Below are 7,864 nucleotides of genomic sequence, written 5' to 3'. Positions count from 1 at the left end.
GCTGGAGTGAGAGGGCTGGAGTGTGAGGGCTGGAGTGAGAGGGCTGGAGTGTGAGGGCTGGAGTGAGAGGGCTGGAGTGTGAGTGCTGGAGTGCGAAGGCTGGAGTGAGAGGGCTGGAGTGTGAGGGCTGGAGTGAGAGGGCTGGAGGGTGAGGGCTGGAATATGATGGCTAGAGTGAGAGGGCTGGAGTGTGAGGGCTGGCGTGTGAGGCCTGGATTGAGAGGGCTGGATTGTGAGGGCTGGAATGTGAGGGCTGGAGTGTGAGGGCTGGAGTGAGAAGGCTGGAGTGTGAGGGCTGGAGTGAGAGGGCTGGAGTGTGAGGGCTGGAGTGAGAGGGCTGGAGTGTGAGGGCTGGAGTGTGAGGGCTGGAGTGAGAGGGCTGGAGTGTGAGGGCTGGAGTGTGAGGGCTGGAGTGAGAAGGCTGGAGTGTGAGGGCTGGCGTGTGAGGGCTGGAGTGTGAGGGCTGGAGTGAGAGGGCTGGAGTGTGAGGGCTGGAGTGTGAGGACTGGAGTGAGAGGGCTGGAGTGTGAGGGCTGGAGTGTGAGGGCTGGAGTGTGAGGGCTGGAGTGAGAAGGCTGGAGTGTGAGGGCTGGAGTGTGAGGGCTGGAATATGATGGCTGGAGTGAGAGGGCTGGAGTGAGAGGGCTGGAGTGTGAGGGCTGGAGTGAGAGGGCTGGAGTGTGAGGGCTGGAGTGAGAGGGCTGGAGTGTGAGGGCTGGAGTGAGAGGGCTGGAGTGTGAGTGCTGGAGTGCGAAGGCTGGAGTGAGAGGGCTGGAGTGTGAGGGCTGGAGTGAGAGGGCTGGAGGGTGAGGGCTGGAATATGATGGCTAGAGTGAGAGGGCTGGAGTGTGAGGGCTGGCGTGTGAGGCCTGGATTGAGAGGGCTGGATTGTGAGGGCTGGAATGTGAGGGCTGGAGTGTGAGGGCTGGAGTGAGAAGGCTGGAGTGTGAGGGCTGGAGTGAGAGGGCTGGAGTGTGAGGGCTGGAGTGAGAGGGCTGGAGTGTGAGGGCTGGAGTGAGAGGGCTGCAGTGTGAGGGCTGGAGTGTGAGGACTGGAGTCAGAGGGCTGGAGTGTGAGGGCTGGAGTGTGAGGGCTGGAGTGAGAGGGCTGGAGTGAGAGGGCTGGAGTGTGAGGGCTGGAGTGTGAGGGCTGGAGTGAGAGGGCTGGAGTGTGAGGGCTGGAGTGTGAGGACTGGAGTGAGAGGGCTGGAGTGTGAGGGCTGGAGTGTGAGGGCTGGAGTGTGAGGGCTGGAGTGAGAAGGCTGGAGTGTGAGGGCTGGAGTGAGAGGTCTGGAGTGTGAGGGCTGGAGTGAGAGGCCTGGAGTGTGAGTGCTAGAGTGAGAGGGCTGGAGTGTGAGGGCTGGAATGTGGGGGCTGGAGTGTGAGGGCTGGAGTGAGAGGGCTGGAGTGTGAGGGCTGGAGTCAGAGGCCTGAGTGTGAGGGCTGGAGTGAGAGGGCTGGAGTGTGACGGCTGGAGTGTGAGGGCTGGAGTGAGCGGGCTGGAGTGTGAGGGCTGGAGTGTGAGGGCTGGAGTGTGAGGGCTGGAGTGAGAGGGCTGGAGTGTGAGGGCTGGAGTGAGAGGCCTGAGTGTGAGGGCTGGAGTGAGAGGGCTGGAGTGTGAGGACTGGAGTGTGAGGGCTGGAGTGAGAGGGCTGGAGTGTGAGGGCTGGTATGAGAAGGCTGGAGTGAGAGGCCTGGAGTGAGAGGGCTGGAGTGTGAGGGCTGGAGTGTGAGGGCTGGAGTGAGAGGGCTTGAGTGTGAGGGCTGGAGTGAGAGGGCTGGAGTGAGAGGGCTGGAGTGTGAGTGCTGGAGTGAGAGGGCTGGAGTGTGAGGGCTGGAGTGTGAGGGCTGGAATATGATGGCTGGAGTGAGAGGGCTGGAGTGAGAGGGCTGGAGTGTGAGGGCTGGAGTGAGAGGGCTGGAGTGTGAGGGCTGGAGTGAGAGGGCTGGAGTGTGAGGGCTGGAGTGAGAGGGCTGGAGTGTGAGTGCTGGAGTGAGAAGGCTGGAGTGAGAGGGCTGGAGTGTGAGTGCTGGTGTGAGAGGGCTGGAATATGATGGCTGGAGTGAGAGGGCTGGAGTGAGAGGGCTGGAGTGTGAGGGCTGGAGTGTGAGGGCTGGAGTGAGAGGGCTGGAGTGTGAGTGCTGGAGTGAGAAGGCTGGAGTGTGAGGGCTGGAGTGAGAGGGCTGGAGTGTGAGGGCTGGAGTGAGAGGGCTGGAGTGTGAGTGCTGGAGTGAGAAGGCTGGAGTGTGAGGGTTGGAGTGAGAGGGCTGGAGTGTGAGGGCTGGAGTGAGAGGGCTGGAGTGAGAGGGCTGGAATATGATGGCTGGAGTTTGAGGGCTGGAGTGAGAGGGCTGGATTGAGAGGGCTGGAGTGTGAGGGCTGGAATATTATGGCTGGAGTGAGAGGGCTGGAGTGAGAGGGCTGGAGTGAGAGGGCTGGAGTGTGAGGGCTGGAGTGAGAGGGCTGGAGTGTGAGGGCTGGAGTGAGAGGGCCGGAGTGTGAGGGCTGGAGTGTGAGGGCTGGAGTGAGAGGGCTGGAGTGTGAGGGCTGGAGTGAGAGGGCTGGAGTTTGAGGGCTGGAGTGTGAGGGCTGGAATATGATGGCTGGAGTGAGAGGGCTGGAGTGAGAGGGCTGGAGTGTGAGGGCTGGAGTGAGAGGGCTGGAGTGTGAGGGCTGGAGTGAGAGGGCTGGAGTGTGAGGGCTGGAGTGAGAGGGCTGGAGTGTGAGTGCTGGAGTGAGAAGGCTGGAGTGAGAGGGCTGGAGTGTGAGGGCTGGTGTGAGAGGGCTGGAATATGATGGCTGGAGTGAGAGGGCTGGAGTGAGAGGGCTGGAGTGTGAGGACTGGAGTGTGAGTGCTGGAGTGAGAGGGCTGGAGTGTGAGTGCTGGAGTGAGAAGGCTGGAGTGTGAGGGCTGGAGTGAGAGGGCTGGAGTGTGAGGGCTGGAGTGAGAGGGCTGGAGTGTGAGTGCTGGAGTGAGAAGCCTGGAGTGTGAGGGTTGGAGTGAGAGGGCTGGAGTGAGAGGGCTGGAGTGAGAGACCTGGAGTGAGAGGGCTGGAAAATGATGGCTGGAGTTTGAGGGCTGGAGTGAGAGGGCTGGATTTAGAGGGCTGGAGTGTGAGGGCTGGAATATTATGGCTGGAGTTTGAGGGCTGGAGTGAGAGGGCTGGAGTGAGAGGGCTGGAGTGTGAGGGCTGGAGTGAGAGGGCTGGAGTGTGAGGGCTGGAGTGAGAGGGCCGGAGTGTGAAGGCTGGAGTGTGAGGGCTGGAGTGAGAGGGCTGGAGTGAGAGGGCTGGAGTGAGAGGGCTGGAGTGTGAGGGCTGGAGTGTGAGGCCTGGAGTGAGAGGGCTGGAGTGTGAGGGCTGGAGTGAGAGGGCTGGAGTGTGAGGGCTGGAGTGTGAGGGCTGGAGTGTGAGGGCTGGAGTGAGAGGGTTGGAGTGTGAGGCCTGGAGTGAGAGGGCTGGAGTGTGAGGGCTGGAGTGAGAGGGCTGGAATATGATGGCTGGAGTGAGAGGGCTGGAGTGAGAGGGCTGGAGTGTGAGGGCTGGAGTGTGAGGGCTGGAGTGTGAGGGCTGGAATGTGAGGGCTGGAGTGAGAGGGCTGGAGTGTGAGGGCTGGAGTGTGAGGGCTGGAGTGTGAGGGCTGGAGTGAGAGGGCTGGAGTGTGAGGGCTGGAGTGTGAGGGCTGGAATGTGAAGGCTGGAGTGAGAGGGCTGGAGTGAGAGGGCTGGAGTGTGAGGGCTGGAGTGTGAGGGCTGGAGTGTGAGGGCTGGAAAGTGAGGGCTGGAGTGAGAGGGCTGGAGTGTGAGGGCTGGAGTGTGAGGGCTGGAGTGAGAGGGCTGGAGTGAGAGGGCTGGAATATGATGGCTGGAGTGAGAGGGCTGGAGTGAAAGGGCTGGAGTGTGAGGGCTGGAGTGTGAGGGCTGGAGTGAGAGGGCTGGAGTGTGAGTGCTGGAGTGAGAAGGCTGGAGTGTGAGGGCTGGAGTGAGAGGGCTGGAGTGTGAGGGCTGGAGTGAGAGGGCTGGAGTGTGAGGGCTGGAGTGTGAGGGCTGGAGTGAGAGGGCTGGAGTGTGAGGGCTGGAGTGAGAGGGCTGGAGTTTGAGGGCTGGAGTGAGAGGGCTGGAATATGATGGCTGGAGTGAGAGGGCTGGAGTGAGAGGGCTGGAGTGTGAGGGCTGGAGTGTGAGGGCTGGAGTGAGAGGGCTGGAGTGTGAGGGCTGGAGTGAGAGGGCTGGAGTGTGAGGGCTGGAGTGTGAGGGCTGGAGTGAGAGGGCTGGAGTGTGAGGGCTGGAGTGAGAGGGCTGGAGTGAGAGGGCTGGAGTGTGAGGGCTGGAGTGAGAGGGCTGGAGTGTGAGGGCTGGAGTGTGAGGGCTGGAGTGAGAGGGCTGGAGTGTGAGGGCTGGAGTGTGAGGGCTGGAGTGAGAGGGCTGGAGTGTGAGGGCTGGAGTGAGAGGGCTGGAGTGTGACGGCTGGAGTGTGAGGGCTGGAGTGAGAGGGCTGGAGTGTGAGGCCTGGAGTGTGAGGGCTGGAGTGAGAGGGCTGGAGTGAGAGGGCTGGAGTGAGAGGGCTGGAGTGAGAGGGCTGGAGTGAGAGGGCTGGAGTGTGAGGGTTGGAGTGAGAAGGCTGGAGTGTGAGTGCTGGAGTGTGAGGGCTGGAGTGAGAGGGCTGGAGTGAGAGGGCTGGAGTGTGAGGGCTGGAATGAGTGGGCTGGAGGTTGAGGGCTGGAGTCTGAGGGCTGTAGTGAGAGTGCTGAAATTTTATGGCTGGAGTGTCAATGTTGAAATGTGAAGGCTGGGCTCTGAGATCTGCCCTGTTTGCGCTCAAGTGTGAGGGCTGGCCTGTTAGGGCTAGTGTAAAATTAGTGGATTATCAGTGATGTAATATGAGAGCCTAGCGTGTGAGCAGTTGGAATGTGACTCCTTGTTTTTAAGTACTTTTTGTGTGTGGGTTGGAGTATGAAGAGTGTGATTAGTCCTTTGGGGTTGTAGTGGTTCTTTCCTCTGATGATTTCAGTACTGATGGCCTCGAGGAAAATTGCCATGTGCCCATGATGTTTTTTTGTTGTTCATCCAAGGGCCCCCTTAGGATCTGGACTTTTGCGTCTCCCTCGTGTGGCCCCTGTGATGTGACATTTCAGGTCCCATGTACAGGCGGCTTCTGTGAGCCTGCCAGGGCACATAATGAATAGCTTCAGGGCACAGTGTGTGTGGCCACCACCACTCTCATCCTACCCTCAAACTCCCCTGCACCCTGACCTGTCTCTGTACCCTAGAGCTCCATAGAAACGCAGGAACTCAAAGTCCTCCAGATGGCCTCCTTAGCCTGCCCAGATGGCCTCCTTAGCCTGCACCCTAGGCAGCACTAGCCCTTGCTGATCCGGAGTCATCAGGGAAATTAAGATTCTATTCCTTAGCTTTAAATTTCAGATTCTTTTTATTTGCTTTCCTTCTGATCAATTCAGAGCTTGGGACCTTTGTGTATCAGTCCACCACCACCACCACCACCAGTATCATTTTGTGTGTGCCAGTGGAAAGATACACAGCACAAAAATTTTAAGATGGTGCTTAAGGACCTGTGTGAGAGATTCATTCACAGGCTGCATAACCACAGGGTTTGCAAATGCCACATTCTCAACTGATGTCATAAAGCCAATTTAATCCCATTAGATTACTAGTGACCTTCCTCCCCTTGTTCTCTGTCCATGGGTCATCCGGCCCTGGTGGGGTTCCTGCCTGGAAGATATGGTCAGCAGTGTCTAGCCGATCGCACTGGCCCTGATGTGGTGGAAGGTGTGTGGACAGGTTGCTTCCCCAGGGGAGAGTGGATGAGGGGCTTAGCGTGCAGCCTGCTAGAGGCTGCAGCTCAACTGCCCACACAAGCTTTCCCAGAAGTAGGACAGCAAAACCCAGCCACAAAGACAGTTGGCAGCACTGACCACAAAGACATCTGCGTACTTTCCCGAGAACTACAGGCCCACCAAAGTGGCCTGGTTTTCACAACTCCATCCCAGAATGTACCTATTGTACCCCCTGGATGGCTGCTCTGGCCTTCAGGCCCACGCCTCTGGCTGTGGTTTTCAGGCTATAAGCCCAGGACTCCCTCCCCTGGCTCCCTCTGTCTGCGAGGCGATGTCTCCCCTGTGCCAGATTTCTTCTTTGTGGCAGTGTCCATTGCCCTTGCTTGGTTTGTGACCGGCGCAGCTCCCCAATGAGACAGGAGACGCTCTTGTGGGCACAGTTAACTGCTGGTTTATTTACATGGGCTCTGGTTTATATATTTGGCCGTGACCAATCACAGGCTGCCACGAGGAAGCAGGGCGGGAATGGGATGTAGGCTCTGGCTACTATATCCAGCTGTGGCCAATCAGGAGTTGCCACAGAGTACGGAGTGAGCACAAAGTGCGCACGGGTTGGCTAATTTAAGGAGGGACGTAGCGCATTGCGGAAGCTGGCATGGTCCTTAGTCCCGGGTGGGGTATGGTATGTTGAGCGCCTGCACCCAACATCTCCCCCTTTCTTTATAACTGATGCAGGGTCTCCAGAGGTCGGTGCCCCTTGTGAATTGTCACGCTGCAGTCATGACAGTGCCTCACTACTCGTTGGTGCTCTTTTGGAGGGGGCGGGAGTATTGTTTTATGAGCCCAACCCGCATGCTCGCCGACATGGGGACCGGGGTGTCTCCTGGCCAAGGACGACACCCCCTGCGATGCTTTGCTCCACACCTGTGTCACAGCATGGCAAGCCATGCTGCCGGGCTTTGACCAGATTCCATGATCAGCAATGCTTGTTTGATACTTTGTCCCTATTCCTTTGTCTGCGAATCCGACAGAGCAGAAGTAGACTGCCGAATGCGGCAAGTGTAGTCATGGTAGCCAGAGCCCCTGTTCCTGCCCATTCCTTTATGAAAGCCAATTGGAGAGTTGGCCCGAGCTGGATCACAGGAAACTCGTCTGGGTCCGTCATAACTGGAATTGGTACGAACTGGAGTACCTGCATAACAACAGCTGAAAGTGTACTGTTATCCCAACATTATAACATATAACAGGTTGCAGTGGAGCAATTTAGAAAAGTCATATTTGTGGTGTTTATGGTGGCCAGGGAGAATCCCCATAATATCTCCTGGGAGTATCCATCCAGGGGGTCACAAGCGGTAAACTGGAGGACCCTTGCCCAGATAGGGGTGCAGAAGGATCCCCGGGGCCTCCAAGCTGGCGCACCCTTAATCGCGGCAGGCTCGACTTGGGCCCCCTGCAAGATGCGAGTCGGGAGGTAGAGCCGCAGGTCTTATACAGGGCGGCCCTGAGATCCCGCACTCGCTTTCATTGACCCATTTACTCTGAGAAATCCTGCGTTGCAGCTCATTTATGGCCTCAGAGTAGGGCCCTCTCGACTGCGTGTGTGTGACTTCCCCTCTTTCGGTGGTGTCTGCATCTGCCATTTTGCATACTTCTTCCTCCTCCCCCTCATTATCTGACGAGTCCTTGTTTCTGGGTTGGGTGGGGCCGCCTCGCCTGCAGCACTGGACTCGCGAGATTGCTCGCAGGAGGATTCTGCCTGATGGTAACCAAGCGCCATGGCGCCAGCCCTTATATGGTCACGACAAGAGGTGTCTGCGAGGCAGCTTCTCACTACTGACCAAAGGGGTCTGACTCCTGGCTCCAAGAGGCCATTTTCTGCTGCAAAGTCAAGATCTCTCCCTAATTTATCCCAGCTGGGGATGGTAACGGACCCCGTGGGACCAAACCAAGGTGCTACCTTATCGACCTGATTGAGGAAGTTTTGAATTTGTTCTCGTTTCATTTGTAATCCCTTTTCTCTCAGTAAGTCGCTTAAGGCGACTGACAGTGGCTGAGTAGCCGTGTTACCCAT

The 7,864-nt window shown here is 58.2% G+C and overlaps 1 long non-coding RNA gene across 5 annotated transcripts in view; it reads right to left on the bottom strand.

The window, feature by feature from the left end:
* Positions 1–6,221: 6,221 nt before the first annotated feature.
* LOC106028521 (uncharacterized) overlaps positions 6,222–7,864 on the bottom strand; it is a 15,516-nt gene continuing 13,873 nt past the window's right edge. For 4 of the 5 annotated variants that reach the window (XR_010044189.1, XR_010044192.1, XR_010044188.1 and 1 more), the window contains exon 5: positions 6,222–6,985. This is a non-coding gene — a long non-coding RNA (uncharacterized LOC106028521). Of the gene's footprint in view, positions 7,000–7,864 lie in introns of all 5 variants that reach the window. The other variant, XR_010044190.1, reaches the window with a different exon arrangement.

Source organism: Cavia porcellus, unplaced genomic scaffold, assembly GCF_034190915.1.
Source record: "Cavia porcellus strain 051 isolate PalLab524CR breed Dunkin Hartley unplaced genomic scaffold, mCavPor4.1 scaffold_28, whole genome shotgun sequence".
Taxonomy (NCBI): Eukaryota; Metazoa; Chordata; class Mammalia; order Rodentia; family Caviidae; genus Cavia; species Cavia porcellus.
This window is presented reverse-complemented; position numbering and strand designations above follow the sequence as displayed.